Source organism: Oenanthe melanoleuca, chromosome 2 (assembly GCF_029582105.1).
Source record: "Oenanthe melanoleuca isolate GR-GAL-2019-014 chromosome 2, OMel1.0, whole genome shotgun sequence".
In the NCBI taxonomy this organism is placed as follows: Eukaryota; Metazoa; Chordata; class Aves; order Passeriformes; family Muscicapidae; genus Oenanthe; species Oenanthe melanoleuca.
Genome location: NC_079335.1, coordinates 136,179,687 through 136,196,100, shown reverse-complemented (window position 1 = coordinate 136,196,100; position 16,414 = coordinate 136,179,687). Strand labels below are relative to the sequence as shown.

Below are 16,414 nucleotides of genomic sequence, written 5' to 3'. Positions count from 1 at the left end.
TTGCCTGGGCAAGGATATTTTACATGGCTCTTAATTTATTATCATTCATAATAAGGAATGTTTTGCAGGAATATTACATTATGGAATATTGCTGAGCATATTATTAAATATAATCATCAAGATTGTATGGTCATGTCTATCTTTCTCCAAGATATTTGGATAACTGGCAGTTTCATTCTTAATACATTTCAAGCTCTATTTATGTTGTTAAAAGAGCTTAATAAAAGGGTGCTCTGGGCTGTTACCACTGCTTTTCCTTAGTGGAGGGCATCAACTGCTGAGTCAGAGGGACCATGCAGAAATTCCAGTGGTCCAGTCCATTACATTCATTTCAAATGAGACAAAAAGTACACATTTTAAAGAAATATTAGTATCAAGAATACTACTCTTTTCTATCAGTGTTTGGGTTTTACATAGCACCAAAACAGTCATTCTTTTTAATTTACCACTGAGGGGGGGAAAAAATCACCCAGAATCACATAAAATCAAGTTTAGTATGAAGCAATGACTGATCCCAAACCTTGCATTATGCACAGGAAAATTGTGTTGTCAAATAACAGCTGCCAGCTGTGATTTTGAGCCAGAACAAGAGCTTTTCTCAGCAGTGTGCTGGGAGACATCTCCAGAGTGTGTGGGATGGTTTACAGTGCCCAAGGGGAATGGGCTGTGTCACAGTGAGGGGAGGAGGAAGCAGAAAGGTGGGGACAAAAATAAGCACCTCTGCCCTGACTTGCATCAATGTATAACCCAGAGAATGTCAATCATCTGCATTGCAGCCATTTTTAGCATTTTTGCCTTCCTCCCACTGCTAGGCTGGAGCAGCAGCTCATGCAAGTGTGTCTTAGGTCTGAAAGAGAGGAGTAAGAGCAGGGACAGCCATGCAGGACAGTCACTAACAAAAGTGCTTCCAAAAGTCCCCATGAAACATTATCTATCACTCCAGGCAGCTGTTCAATACCTCGTGGTGTGTGTGAGGCACTGCCTTCCCTCCAGCCTGCTGGGCTGCACAGCTCACCCAGCTTACTTCTCTTTATTAGGGTGGGAATTCCAAACAGGGACAGCTTCCCTCCCCAGGGACCCAGTGCTGCTCTCACCACCCCAGCACCACCCAGGCCATCGTTCATCTCAGTACACCAAGCACTCAAGTGCCTGGGAATGCTCTCTGGTCCACCACAAGCAAGTAAAACTAAGGTTTGGCTTATGCACATATATGTGCCAAACAAGGAGTAGATCACTTCTGCAGATGGCAAAGTTAAATTAGTTAAATTTGCCATCATTTTGGTTGGAAATTTCTTTTGCTTGCCTACATGGAAATCTTCTGTTTGGTGATGTTGTGTCTTTCAGGGATTTAAAGACAAATGAAAAAATTAATAAATAAAAGAAGAGATTCTGGATGTCCCTGCTCACTGAGAGCAAGTCCCCTGTGCCCCACCACAGCCCCAGCCTGACTGTAAGCTGGTACACAAGCACAGAACATGCTGAGGAGTGGAAGCCCAGCAGGATCCAAGAACCATCAACAGTTGCTAGTCTGCTGGGGTTTTAACAAAAGATTGAAAAAGAAACAAATCTTCTGTGTGAGTAAGATTAATAGAAAAATAAGTTCCATGAGGAATAATTTAAAGGAAATTTGTGGTAATTTACTGCTGCTTGGATTAGTCAACATAAATAAAAATATTTTTATTCACAGTCCTAAATCCAGGCTAGGACTAAGGGCCTGTTCCACAAGGCTTAATCTGCCATATAACTGGAGTTTAGAGTAAGGCTCCAACAAATCTGAGAATATTAGTAGTGCAAACCCTCCTGTAAGCAGCCTCTTCTATTACTGACATAAATGCAGATTGTTTCCCTCAAAGAACTGAAAATAGAAGACAATAATTCTTTGGTGAGTAGAGCTGAAACTTTCTGAATTATTAAACAGTAATTTAGCCAAGGTCCAAGGCCACCTATGGGTCTAGCAGAAGCTCACAGGTAACATAGAGCAAGGGAATAGGACTGAAGATCTGTGACCTCCAATTTTTATCTGTAGGGTGGAAAAGTTACTCTTACTGGCAATGGGGAAAAAAACATGGACAGCAACAGCTTCTCTTGTTTGATCTGCATCTGTTCACCACCCTGGGGGCCAAGAGGAGCCCTTATTCCTGCAGAGCCACAAAGAGCACCGGGAGGCACATGCCAGCCTCAGCACACAAACCACAGCATTAACCAAAGGATGACTGCAATGAACGTCAGGAAGATCAAATTAGGGTCAAGATAACTCAGTGTCCTGCTTGCTTGCTGCTTACTCAGAAATAATTTCCTCTTTATGTGAGTTGTTTGCTCAAATGAGGTTTGTAAGAGCCCTTATCTGGCTCAGGCTCCAGGCAGTGATGTTTGCATTGCTGGGTCAAACCAAGCAGTCACTGGAAGCAGTGGGAACATTCCTTGGGATTTCAAATGGGGACAAAGCCTGAGTTAACACACACTACAGTACATATCTACTTAAACTCCCTGCAAATGAAAAAAAACCTGCCCAATAATAAAAATTAAAATCAACTAAAATTATAGCAATTGTAACAGCTATTTTCTTCATGAGATTTTTTTTGCTGTTGTTGTTGTTCTGAAGAGACGCCTAACTTTATCTGCTCTTTTTGCTAAAAGTCACTGTATTTACCCATTAAGATTGAGGACAAATATTGCATTAGCTCCTAAGAAAAATATGTCAAGAATTTGATCATTTCATATGTTAAGCAGATTGATTCAGAAAAAGAGTTTCTGCTGAGTTTTCAGGCCCTTTCAGGCTTGCACCTACCTACCAGTTCACCCTTTTCCTGACAGAATTTTGAGCCATTTGCAGAAAGATGGAAAGAATTCTATATTTGCCATGGTACATGAGACATAAATATACTTTCATTTGTAAATAAATCTCATGTTGTCCAACTTTTCCATTGTCCTCAAAGCTTCTTAGATTATTTTGTTTATAAATGCCTTTCCCTTTTTTGGTTTTCTTTCTCCATTTCATTGCTTTTTGGGATTCTCCATTTGCCTTCAGATAGTGTCTTATCTAATTTTGTGGGACTATGGAATAAGCATCACATGAACTTTTGATTTCACGTTATTCTATTCCTCCATCTTTGCAACTCATGTTTTCCTATTTCACGTTTTTAAAATGCCTTGTTTTTACAGTAATCATGAAAGATGGAATCCTTCCCTGTCAGAGACTGTTAATGCTGGACTGCTGACAGCACAGCAGCAGAAAGGAAATGTACAAAGTGTAACCTAAATAAGAATTCTCCTTTTCTGGCAGAGCTTTGCATTTTTGCCAATGCAGAGGTAGCAGCACCAGCCCAGTTCACTTGGTCCAACCAACCTGCTGTGCCTGGTTTGATGCAATCCAATGCATGTCTAAATATATTTACAGGTTTAGCTCCTCACTATCTGTTTCTTTACCCAGAGATATAAATAGTGACCACCTATTAGAACCTAAAGTATTCCTACAGAACAGACACTGTAGAAATCTGCCTTTATGTTTGGGTTTCTTGGGGATTTTTTCACTCAATGATTAGACATCACTCCAGGAAAGCACCAAAATTTTTAGCATCAGAATTTAATTCTTTATTCACCCTGTGCTCCTCAATAAATATATTCATTTGGAGAGCTAGTTTTATCCAGCTAATATCCAACTGCTGCTGAGTTAATCAAACAGAAGCAGCAAGGAGGCAAAAACAGAGAACAGACCTGCCACTTACACACTTTGCAGCCAGTGATGGGCAGGCACCCAACCTTGCTGGAGATAAACAGCTCAAAAATTAGTCCTATCCAGAATATGTTTCTGTCCCTCTGTCTGTTAAAAAAAAAATAAATAAATAAAATAAATTTGAAAAAAATCAAACAAACAAAAAAAACCCCAACATAAATTAAAAGGAAATTAAAAGGACTGAGACGACTTCAGAAATGAGACTTTAAAGCAGCATTTTGCAAATCTATTAAAAAAAAAAAAAAAAGAAAATAAAGCAAACAGAAAACAAGCCTATTCATCTCCACCCAGGGCTGCAGAGATGCAAGAGACACATTTTCATAATATTCTACTTTGCCTCTCCCCACTTTCCAGTCATTTCTACTCAATGCCATGTGATTTTGTTAGAGGTAAAACAAGGGGAAATGAATTTTACATAGAAATGGAATTTCTTTGGGAAGTGATTACTCACTGACCCAAAAAACATCACAGAAGGACCTTTCTGTCCATGACATTCAGTTTGACCATGAGCACACTTCTGTAAGACTTGAGACTTCCTGAAGCTCTGCTGAGACTTGCAGGTGTTCAAGCAGCCCTATTCAAACTCAAGACAGAGTTTTTGCATTCCTTGGCCATCTTTTTGCTCATCATCCTCAATTTATAGCACTCCTTAGAGAAGAGATTAAAAGGACAACATTTCTTTCAACAATTGCAACAGTCAGGTGCAGATTAAAGAGTTAATTTCAAATGATGTTATTGTCATGATACTGTTCAAAGTGTCTTCTTCATAAGAATCCTACTTGTAACTGTTTTGCAAATAAGCCTGGAATAAGACTTCCAAACACTGTGGTTTCCCCTGGAGCACAGACCAACCTTCAGTCATCTCTAGGTAAAGTTAATTCACAGTCTAGTGCAAAATCCATCTGCTCTAATTAGGTGACAGAGTTTGACTCTCCCTGTTTCTCACCCTTTTTTATTCAGTCCTGCACAAGATGGAATAGAAAACTTAATTCTACGTGTCGGAGACCAGCAAACTGAAGAGCTGTTAAAGAAATCAAGCAGACCTCTTAAAAATCTGATTTTCCTTCCATCAGACAAAGCCCTGTGCAATGGAGACCCATTAAATAAATACAAGAGGAAGCTGGTCTGTAGTGCATCCAGCACAATGGCAGGAGGAACACTTTTCAATTTATCTATGCAACCCAAAATATAATCCATATAATGTGATAGATTGCTCAAACAAGTATCTCTCACTCAAGGGAACTGCTAAAGTATTTTGGTGCAATGTGGATACATATTTAACAGATTTATCCTTCAGATGGAATAACCCTTTAGAGGTTTACTATGCTTATGGCTTCAAAATCAGGATGTAAGGCTACTGACTACTAATAGGAACTTTATTGATGCCTTTTCCAGTGCACAAGAGAAACTGTGTAGTACACTGGTATTGACTTTCACAGCTCCTGACTATTCTTTGCACGTGTTTCTTGTTGTTCTGAGGGGACTTCTGACTTCATTGCATTCCTTATGCAAAGCCAGTACAGCTGTCGCCAAAGGGACTTTGGGTACCTAAAAGGTTATTTAAGAAAGGAAAGTTCTATGCAAAAAATTAATTTTCCTCTTTCTGAATGGCATTGTTTAGGATAAAAACATATTTCTAGTGTCAATGGGATCTCTGGAACATTATTAATTTTAAAGAATTTTATACAATTTTTTTAATTACAAGTTCTCTGAGCACCAGTCAGTAATCCATATCATTGTGAATATTCCATCCTCTACAAATTATGTGTATATCTTTTCTGAAGATAATTCTTGGAAATAGAGATTCCCTGAACAGGAGCTATCTCAGACTTTCAGGAGGACAAAATTCAGATCCTTTCCTGGAAATCCCCCCACAGCAGTCATTCATAAAGCAGACTACTCAAATAATATAATATCAAGTCAGCTGACCTCTACTGTCAAACAGGAATGAAAAAGAAAAGCAGCATCTTAATTAGGAAGGCTCCAAATCATATATAAATTCATAAATCAATGGCAATCACTCAGAAGCTGATAGGAAACCAGACATTTAATCAGTGAACTAAAGTAACGTGCTTCATTCAGCTGCCACTCTTAAACAATTTCTGTCATGTATTTTGCCACAATGTTCAGGTATGAAGCATATTTCATGATATAGTTTGGAAATCCCAGGGGTATGGATAACTGCAGCATCCTTAGAAATTGCAGATGACTTTCATATTCACATTAATCATTTCTTTTCCTAATCTTAGCACAATGAAAAGGTTCATCAGTCTTCAAAATGTCCATCTCTCCCAGAAAAATATTCATGTTCTGAAAAATTACAAATCTGATTTAGAGTGGAATTAAAATTTTTTCATAAAGAAATTTCCTGGGAAAAAGAAATAAGGAATTAATTTTTTTTCTGTTTCCTGACTGATAAAAGTTTCCCACAGCAAATGAAAACGGCAAAGCCTGTTCATATGGGAAGTCAGAGAATCTTGACTCTTTTTTTCTCTGAAAAAGTACTGATTTTGAAAATAGCATAATTCTTTTTCAGACAGTCACTTCCACAGAAAACTTCTGCTCAGCCCATTAAGCACAAGAAGTTATCCAGATTCTCCAAAAAGTTGACATATATCACAGGAAAAGGCGCCATGAAGTATTTTGTCTATATCATTGTAACAAAAAATGTGTTACTACCTTTTTGTAGTGTCTAGCAGTACCTTTTTCTCTTGGAGGGGAAATGCAATGGAAAAAAGGATTCCCAGTAAAGCAACTTCAGGAACTACTGATACCATGAGGCAATGTTTCCTAGATATTCTGACATAAAACACAGCAGAAAGGCGAAACTTCCAATTTCAGCAAAGTCAGGAATTTTTCCCGTACAAAATGCTGACATTTCAGCAAAAATACATATGATTTTGTAGTGTGTTTGCATTTCACTTGAAAAATATAATGGGTAGGATGAGTGTTTCCAGACAAGTTTTCTTAAGGAGTGAATGGTTGGCAGACGTTCAGCTCTAAGACGTTGCTTGTCGCTTCGGGACACACATCTACCACTACAGGAGCAGACATTCCCCAGATCTGGTCTGAGGGAGCAGTAAAAGCTCATCACACTGAAAACAATCTGACTTTGCTCCAAAAGAGAGAAAACAGAGATTCACCAAGCCATATACCACCTGGAATGGCTTTGCAGGTCAGACTTCAAATGTATCCTATGAGCAAAGAGTTTATTTTCTTTTTGCTTCCAAGAAGCTGCTTATTAAAACAAATCAGTTTGTGGGATTTATGGCACCTATGCCCATTGACAGAGTCTACACAAACTACTTGTGTGTAGCCAGGCCATCAGATATGCAGCTAGGTGAAGGTACAAAGATCTCACCTGTGCAATTCATTTCTTCACCCAATGACAGCATTTCATTTTTCCTTATCTGGAGACAGAATGAATACACCAAGGATCCTAGGAAACAACTCTATGAGATAAGATATAAGGAAGCTTTTGCCCAGCTTAAGCCAATACAAGATCCAGTGAGATTTTCCAGCTGGAATTTGCTTTTTCTGCCTCTCACATGTGCACTCCCAGCCAACGTGTGAATTTGTCATCAGGCTCTAACAAATTGCTGTTTGTTTTGCAGACTGCCTGTGTCATCCCCAGCAGGAGCAGGCAGAGTGCAGAGCAGGAGGTCTCCCAGCTGGCACAGCAGCCCCACTGACAGACACGAGCCAGCTGCTGGGATCCAGCAGTCCCTGCTCCCCACACAGGCTGATCCTGCAGCACAGACCCGCAGCCAGGTCTCTCCCCTCTGCTTTGCCATGGCTCTGCTCTGTGACCAGCTCCAGGAGAGGCTCCCTTTTCATAGCCACCATTGCTCAGTTCTAGCACAGAGCCAACAAGTAACCCAAGACTGCCAAAACCCTCCCAGGTAAAATCAGGGACTGTGTCCTGTCCCCACACACTCTTAATCAATGCCAATTATTCATTCCTTTATAAGGCAGTATTAAGAGATTCTGTTACACGTGTTGCAAGGACGTTGTCATTCTTTCAATTTCTCAGTCTACAATGGGAGTAATCTCCATTGAGCACCAAATGATGACAGATGAGTAACCTAAACCAGGAGACTTTTATGTTGCTTCAAGAATATCACTGGAAGGGCTTTCCCTAGATTTCAGAGCATAGTTGTTGAGGATTTTTTTTTTTTTTTTTTTTTTCCAAAAAATACACATATATATTTGTCACTTATACATTTCAAGAACATTACCACAAAAAGAAGCCCTTTTTGTCCTCTAATATTTGGCATTCATGTGGCAGTAGTCAGCAGTCCTCTCCTCTCCTCTCCTCTCCTCTCCTCTCCTCTCCTCTCCTCTCCTCTCCTCTCCTCTCCTCTCCTCTCCTCTCCTCTCCTCTCCTCTCCTCTCCTCTCCTCTCCTCTCCTCTCCTCTCCTCTCCTCTCCTCTCCTCTCCTCTCCTCTCCTCTCCTCTCCTCTCCTCTCCTCTCCTCTCCTTCAGTACACATATTTATCTAACAAGCCTACCCATTCCTTAGCTTAAGAAAAACTTCATCATGGAGGAGTGGAGCCAAAAAATTCCTAAATAGGCTATTCCTCTCACCTTTTTTAAGCCTCTCTCTTTCTATTTCACTTTGATGAGCTGTGATGATGTCCCTGACCAGTCTGTACCAGCCTGACCTCAATGCTTCATATGCTCTGAACATCACCAGATTGTATCTGGCACACCAAGAATGAAGTAGGTGATGCTTTACCAATTCTTTCCCCATCAGAACTGCAGATCAAGCACTTATATGGCAAGGACATAGGAGGAAACACCCTGAAGGCATCCTCCTTAAAAAAAAAAAAATAAAATAAAATAAAATAAATTATATCTATACATTTATATATATATATATAGGAAGCTTTTTTTCTTTTGTTAAGTTCACTGGGAAAAAAATTGAATTCCACTTCCTGATGCTTTCTATAAGATGAAATTAGTGGATGACCCCACAAGCACAAATATAACAAATACACCTTTACCAACACTATCAATGAAAAAGTAGAGGAATAAATCATTTTCTGCTATAAAATAAAAAAAAACGTCCCACACGTTGTCTGTGATGTTAACCTTTACCAAACACAGTTATGAAGCAGATTGTTGCTGTGACTTCTGTTGTGATCACAAAAGAAAAGAGCTAGACCTGTAAAATGAAGTGGAAGTCTTGCAGATGTCCCTGAGAGCAGCCCTCTTTCTCTCAAGGTGCCTCTCTGCCTTCCTTCCTCAGCCCTCAGGACAGAGAGGAAGCCTCACCTCAGGTTTGTGTTGCCAGGCAATCAAGCTGTGCTGTAGAGATGGGAATTCTGGATCTCAGCTCTCCAGCTTTCTGCAAAATGTATCTGTAGGCAAAGTCAAAAATGTATTTTGAGAAAATTCTTCATGGCAGTCTTTGTCCTGAAAAATTTCCAGGCAGACACAAGAAGAGGTGTGGAAATCTCACCAGAGCATCCAAAATTACATTCAAGAAAGTACAAGGTATATAACCACTTTTCTTCTGGCTGTCCTCAGGCATCTGTGACTCCCTTGAGCTTCTGGAAACCTGAGCAGTGACTGGCCCAGCTGGGTAAATGTGTAGATGTGGGTACCCAGCTGGGTAAATGGGTAAGTGTGCCCTGTGTAGGAGTATTGCAGATCAGAGGATGGACAAAACATGAAGGATATCCTGTCCAGTTCTTGGTGAATCCAGAGTGTAGCCGTCAGTTTTGCTCTCTAGAGGAGATCCCACTCCAGAGGAAGGAAGAAAGGAAGCATCAGGCTGCCAGACAAATATTTCCTATTTCTCCTGAGAAGAAACTAACTCCTGAAACTCAAAGAAGGTGCAACCAAGTTCTGTCACTTGCCTTTAAAGTGGCTGTTTTTCTCTCTTAATCTTCATGTTCTGGAGTGTTTTTTAATCATTGGACACAGTCAGAACTTGTCCTGGGACATGATCAGTTCCAAATTCTGTGGGATAAGAAGGAGAGAGGCAGAATTTGGGTCACTGGCTACTGTTGGCTAAACCTTCCCACTGAAAACCAGAGGGACTTTGCCTAGGCAGAGGATTGATGGTGAGGGCAATAAAAGGCACATCTGGAACTGTGCTGTGTGGGTGAACAGGCAGGATTACCCTCAGATGAGAGTTTGCACACTGACCAGCTGCTCTGGCAGCCAGCAGAGTGAGACCCTTTGTATGCAGAAGGGGGGCTGCAAATTAACTTCCTTTAAAGCCAGGGCAGCCTTTGGCCTTGGTCAAGTGAAAGACAGCAAGGGTCTGCATGCTCTTGCTCTGCCCATTAGATTTTTTTCCATCTTGCATTTGACAGATGCTCCAAATGAAGGAGAAAGATTTCTGCCTTGAGGCTCCTTCCTGAGTTATATGAAATGAATCATGATTTTATGCAAGAAAACAAAGTTATCTCTTGACAGGAAAAAAGAAACAGGGAATGTCAGAGATTCAAAAAAATGCAATGTATGGACTTCATGATTCTTGAAATAAAATAACATAAAAATCCACACACCACATTGTGCCAGGTCATTTAAAATTAGTGCCATTTTTGTTCTCAGCTGTGTACTCTGCCCTGAATTCAGAGCTGTCATGGCTCTTTGTTCTTAAATCTCTGTGAAGCATTGCAAAGATGGAAGCTGTTCTACTTCTTCACCCTCACTGCCTTCAGGTTTATTCTCCTTCCCCCTCTATTGCTTCTCTTTGTATATTTTTGAAATCCATTCCTCTTTGCTGTCCCCTTCAGCTGCCCACTCCTCCCCAGTCACATTCAGCTCTCTCCACTGGTCTCTGTTCCTCTCAGCTCTTCATATTTACATCACTTGTCTTTCCCCCTTTCTCTCACACTTCATGCATCTCACCTGTGCTTTCTTGTCCACAACAGCAGTTTTACCTGCTGCATTTGAGCTTTAGCTGAATCATAGTTCACACTGAGACTGGCACAGTGTTACATCTCACAGAAACCAGGACCTTTGCTATATGTACAGATTGACACAACTTTTTCCTAGTGTACTATAAATGGAAAATAAGCTAAAAAAATGTGCAATATTGATCTGTTCATTCACACTGGCTACTGCAGGAACCAGACTGGACCCTAAGTGAAAGTATTGCTGGTTAGGTATTTTGCTGGGAAACTTCTTTTCCAAAGGATGGTCTTTTATCAGAATCTTTCTGTAGCAACACTGAATATTGAAAGTACTGGAAAGGGGGGATTTTTGAGATGAAAATGAGAAAATTCTTCATAGATAGTCACGTAAGAGAATTGTTCTTTCATTTCCCTCATCCAGACTCAGCTCTTCTTTGACTGCTTGAAATGGGCAATTTGCATTCTCATACCATATCTGGAGGAGCTTAAACCTGTTTAGACATTATTTTAGTTGTTGGTTTGCTGTCCCTGAATGAGTGCTGTGCTGGTTTTGGTTGGGCTAAAGTGAATTTCCTTCACAGTGGTTAGTACAGAGCTATGCTTTAGATATGTTTTGAAATTTGGAAGGTGTGTTGTAAAGTCTTAAGTTCAGAAAAGACAAAGACCATGTTCAGAAAATGTTTTCCTTTCCCATCCTCATAATAAAAATCTGCACATAACATTCTGAGTATTAGCTGGGATAGGTTATGTTTTTGTGGTTTTTTTTACTACTTACATTTGACCAACATTTTTATTTTGCCAATCATGCTTCTCCTTATTCAGCAATAAAATACACACAGCACTTTCATTTAGCAAGAATACATTGTGGAAGATTGTTGTGAAATTTCACAAAACAATTTAAAAAAATCTCATGTGTTCCCTATATATTTAAAAAAAAAAAATTCACAGGGAATTTGACACTGCCTTTGATTCATACACTGTGGTTCAAATTCTGCACTACTAGACATAAATGCTATTGTGTTAGCCTCATTTTGTACTAGCAAAGATTTTGGCCAAATATGTAACAAATTCTTATAATTCTGCTCAAACCTTCTTCTGCTGCTAGAGAAAAGACAGGTGCCAGACTCTTTCTGGGGGTGCTCAGTGACAGGATAAGGAGCAATGTCCATAAATTAAAATGCAAGAAGTTTGCCCTCAGCATGAAGAAGTAGTTTTTTCACATTGAGGGTGGCAGAGCAGTGGAACAGCTGCCCAAGGAGCTCATGGAGTCTCCCTCTCTGGAGACATCCAAAACCCACCTGGGCACATTCCTGTGTAACCCACTCCAGGTGACCCTGCCTTCCAGGTGGCTTGGACTCCATCTCCAGGGGTCCCTTCCAACCCTACCAATTCCAGGATTCTGTGAAATGCATTTTCTCTGAAAAGGGACACTGATTATGCTATGCAAAAATAGCCTTGCTTGTTATTCAGTATGGAAGGACTTAAACTAGGACAAAAATATACTTTCTGAACCTAAGAAGTGTTTTTGGAGACACTGCTTTGGAAAAGGGAAAACCTGCTTAGTCTTTGTTTAAACTAGACCCAGCATTGTACTGACTGGCCTAGGTTTCCAATGCATTTTCCAACCTGTTGGACAGCTTCCACAAATATAAAAAGACACTACAGACTTAAGTGAAGAGAAAGAGATTGTTACTTTTGTGCACAAATTCCTCCCCAGGGGTTTATAAAGAAGGTCTGTACACATTTTTGTGTAAAAATACAGGACAACTTTACTGTAACAGAGAGAAGCAGTAAAAGCAAATTTATTATCACTTTTATCATTCCTGACTGTATTTCCAGCAGACAGCCCAGGTCCATGGGCTGTGCCTCAGAGTTTCCACACCCGAGAAAATCTGAGAACTGAAATTCACTGCTCCTGTCAAAGAGGTCTAAAAGAATGGGCCACCTCTTCTAGTAAACACTGTGCTCCTGCACACAAAGCCACAGAAAGAGAGGGGATCTGGAGAAATGTTTTTTCCAGAAGCAAACTTAATTTCTTTTTCTGATGAGTTTAACTGAAAAACTAGATGGTTTAGTATGGTATGTTGTTTTGTTGGGTTTGGGGTTTTTAAATTGCAAGTTGCCCTTTTTTTCAGATTGAAGATTCTTTTCCTATCTGTTAGCTCTGAATCATTTTTATTCAGTGTCACTGACATAACAGCTCAATGTCTAAAGACAGGGGTTGGGAGAAAATTGAAGTTTCACAAAAAACAGAATCCCCTGAGCCAGATATTCTTCCAGAAGCAGCAAGCCTAGTGATTCACACTGTTGCCACACAGTATTTCTGCAGTATCTTCTTCACTCTTGAAATAAGCCTGTCACCTACCCTCTAAGACTTGAAGAAATATATACTGTACCTGGAAGGAGAAAAATTTGGGAAAAGAAAAATTGGGAAAAATTGCAGTTAATTTTACTCATCTGATTTGCAGGCATTTCTGATCTATTCCTTGTGGAATAGAAGTGGATAGCATGCATTGCTGAGTATAGCAGCTCATACTGCTGCATTGTCATGCAGTGCAGGACTAAGGGAGTTCAATAAAAAATTAAATATACCCCTAAAAAAAAAGTAGCCTTCTGGAAACACAGAACTGTTTCTGCAATATATCAGAAGACTGAGTCTCCTTTTCCATTGGCTGATTTTACTGACCAAATTCTGCCCTTTGTTTGGAATATAACATTTGGCTGCTCTCTAACATTAAGCAATATTGTTCCATTTCAGCTGCAGTGCTTCATTCCTCCACAGTGCCCAGGGAATGATGTAGTAGGTTTATTCCAATGATTTTCCAAAGCCACAGGCAATGAACAATGTCACCTGGAACTGTGGTCACCTCACACAGTAACCCCTAGAGAAGATATAGAGAGATCCAAGAGGTTCAATACCTACATCTTCTCCAAATTACATTAAAAAAAGAAAAAGCAAAAAACAAAAACAAACAAACAAACAAACAAAAATAAAACAAAAACAAACAAAACCAAACCAAACAAAACAAACAAAAAAAACAAGCAAACAAAACAAAAACAAACAAAAGCTTCCTGTCTTTCAGGGTTAAGTCATATTTTAACACCCCATGCTTGGTGCTCAGATCCTAGATTCCATCCACAGCTAAAAATGGACTTGTCAGGTGAAGCTTTTTTAAAGCTGAGTTATAAAACAAGTGGGTCTGGAAAAAAAAGTATAGCCATGACTAAATATAACTACATTTATAACTAAAATCTGACAGTTCCAGGACTTACCCAAAACTCCTAAGCAGTTACTTTCAGTTGGCTCTGATAATTTTTGAATATCTCTGCTTATAAAACTTATTAAGGGAAGTTTCATCACTGCATTCTCCAGCTCTTCTGCAAAGAAGAAACATACCGAAGAGAATTGCTTCTGACTTGAATCTTCACCAACTTTGTCTATCTTTTGTTGGCCTGTGATTGCAACTATAATACTACATCTGTGTTGTCTGTGTTTTCAGGTTCTCTCTGAATTCTGAAATTTATTTCTATAGTCTCTTAAATCAGCAAGAATTAGGCAAACACTTCATTTTCCAAACAAATTCTACTAACATTCACTGAATAACACAAATAAATGCACTTAGCAACATCTGAAACTTCTCTACATTTGCAAACAGGAAGATAATGCTGTTCAGAAACTTTTTTAAAATATATCATATCTGGATTTTACAGTATTTTTATTCCAGCTACCAACCAGATCACAGAGATCTTCTGGATTCCTGGCAGTCATCATTTTCAGAAAACATTTCACTTTTCTCATAGTACTGCAAATGCCTCTCCCTGTGGTTGAAAGTGAAGACAGTGCACTGTGATATTCAACTGTTACAAATTGGACCCTTCCACTCATTTCCCTGAACCTGATAAGCATCCTGCATGAAATTTTGGGGCAATAGAGAACTCCCCATATGTAAGGCAACACTTGAAAATTTTAATGCATAATTTATTTCTCCTTTGGAAGATGACATTTGTTAATAACTACTGTGTCTCTGAAGGAGAAAACAACATCAAATAAGCAACAGTGTAAGAATCTAGTATCAAGGAAGTGCATTATTAAATTGATGAGTTTCTTTTGTATTTATCACCATGACTGTGTGCCAATGCATGCACTGGATATGCACAGAATTAATACATGTAATTTCATGAGAATGTTTGTAAGGTCCTTAGAAAAGTTTAAAAACTGGACCAAATTCACCCAAGAGAGAAAACTGACAAATCAAAAGGATTTTTAGAGGCAATTCATGCATGGAAGGAAAGAAATCCCCTTTATGACTTGATGAAAACATTCAAGGAGAATCCTCATTCTTCTAACTAATTGCTATTTTTGTCAGAAATGTAAGCTATTGCCATGGCACATCATAAATTACTGATAACATATCACCAGTGAACATTTGCAAGGGAGATAAATGGAGAAAGTATTTATACTGCTTCCAGACTGATTAACACTCTGCCACCCTTCACCACCCAAGTTTGCTGGTACTTGAGTTATTGACAGTATGAAACTGCTTGTCTTTAAATAATCTTAGCTGCTGTGGGGTGTTATTATCCCAGATGCACTGCAGAATTCCAAATCCAAGCCAGTTATGAAATTTTCCCCCAGCTCCCTCAAAAGGGGCCCTTGTTGACTTCTCAAGTGCTCTGGCAGCTTGCACCCACAGTTGCTCTGTGGAAAGATGTGACTCATGCCCAATTCATTCATTTAAAATTCTCTCAAGCTCAATAACTTCTGACAGTCGTTTCAGCCATTTCTGGGTGTCAGAAGCACAGGCTGTTTTATCTGGATGTTCCCTCTTGTTAAGTGGAGGAGCTGGATTATCATTACATTCCCATCAATCAGGTGCTGTTCACCAAATATTACAGATGAGCCAAGAAAGAGCATTGTAAAGCTTTATGCTGCTTTTGCTGCTGCAATGGCTGACCATGCAGTCGTTACATGGTAATTTCTTGGAAATTAAGGAGTTTTAAAGCAAAACTTCATTGATTTCCTATAGCACAAAGAATTTCTGAACTATTCTAACCTAGTATGACTCAAATCAATCCTTGAACTTGTATTCCAAGAATTGCCCCTTCTCTAGCAAACTCAGATGACCCATTGACTGACACTGCCTGAGTGTCACTTTTCGGAAACACTTTTTGGAAAGGTGAGTCTGTGTCTTCTACCAACCCCACTGCTTCTTACAGCTGCCTTAATGTGCACATGGCTTCTGATGAGACACACCAGGCAATGACCATCCCCTTCCTTAGGAGCTGCTGGGTCTGATCAGCTCCCACCAAAATAATATTCCTATTATGTTCATGATACATGTAGAACTAATTAAAAAACAACCTACAATCCTATCATCTACTGCAGCAAAATGCTATAATTCACCATTGTCTTCTAGATAGAAGAAAACAGTGAGACAGCATTATCTAAATGGCAAGCCTTTAAATTTTCACAGCCTTCTAGAGTGCATGGCATAGAGAGTGTGTCCTAAAGTGCCTTCTCAGACCCAGAGGCTGGGAGTGTTTTGTCACTAGTTGGGATTTATTAATAAAAATATTACTAAGGCTGGGGAAATAAATACATGAACTGCAATTTTATTGTTCTTTCTCTTTTCCTGTGCCTCTGCATAGGAATTTTGGATTCCCAGGGAAATGTCAAGCATGAGACAATCTCCCATCCTCAAAATGCAAGATATCCTTTTAGAGTTTTCTGCAGTGCCTGCGTATTTCTACATTTAATATAATGCTATTGGATACATCAGAAACAACACTGCAGAGTCCTGCCCCCTT

General features: G+C 39.5%; 1 long non-coding RNA gene across 3 annotated transcripts in view; it reads right to left on the bottom strand.

Annotated features, from left to right (window-relative positions):
• The window catches only part of LOC130250041 (uncharacterized), a 108,589-nt gene that overhangs the window by 18,157 nt on the left and 74,018 nt on the right, over window positions 1-16,414 (bottom strand). Inside the window, exons 3-4 of one of the 3 annotated variants that reach the window (XR_008839885.1) lie at window positions 13,880-13,984; window positions 9,012-9,097 (exon numbers count right to left, since the gene is read on the bottom strand). The exons of 1 other annotated variant lie outside the window; for it this stretch is intronic. This is a non-coding gene — a long non-coding RNA (uncharacterized LOC130250041). The remainder of the gene's footprint in view (window positions 1-9,011; window positions 9,098-13,879; window positions 13,985-16,414) is intronic. One more of the 3 variants, XR_008839884.1, reaches the window with a different exon arrangement.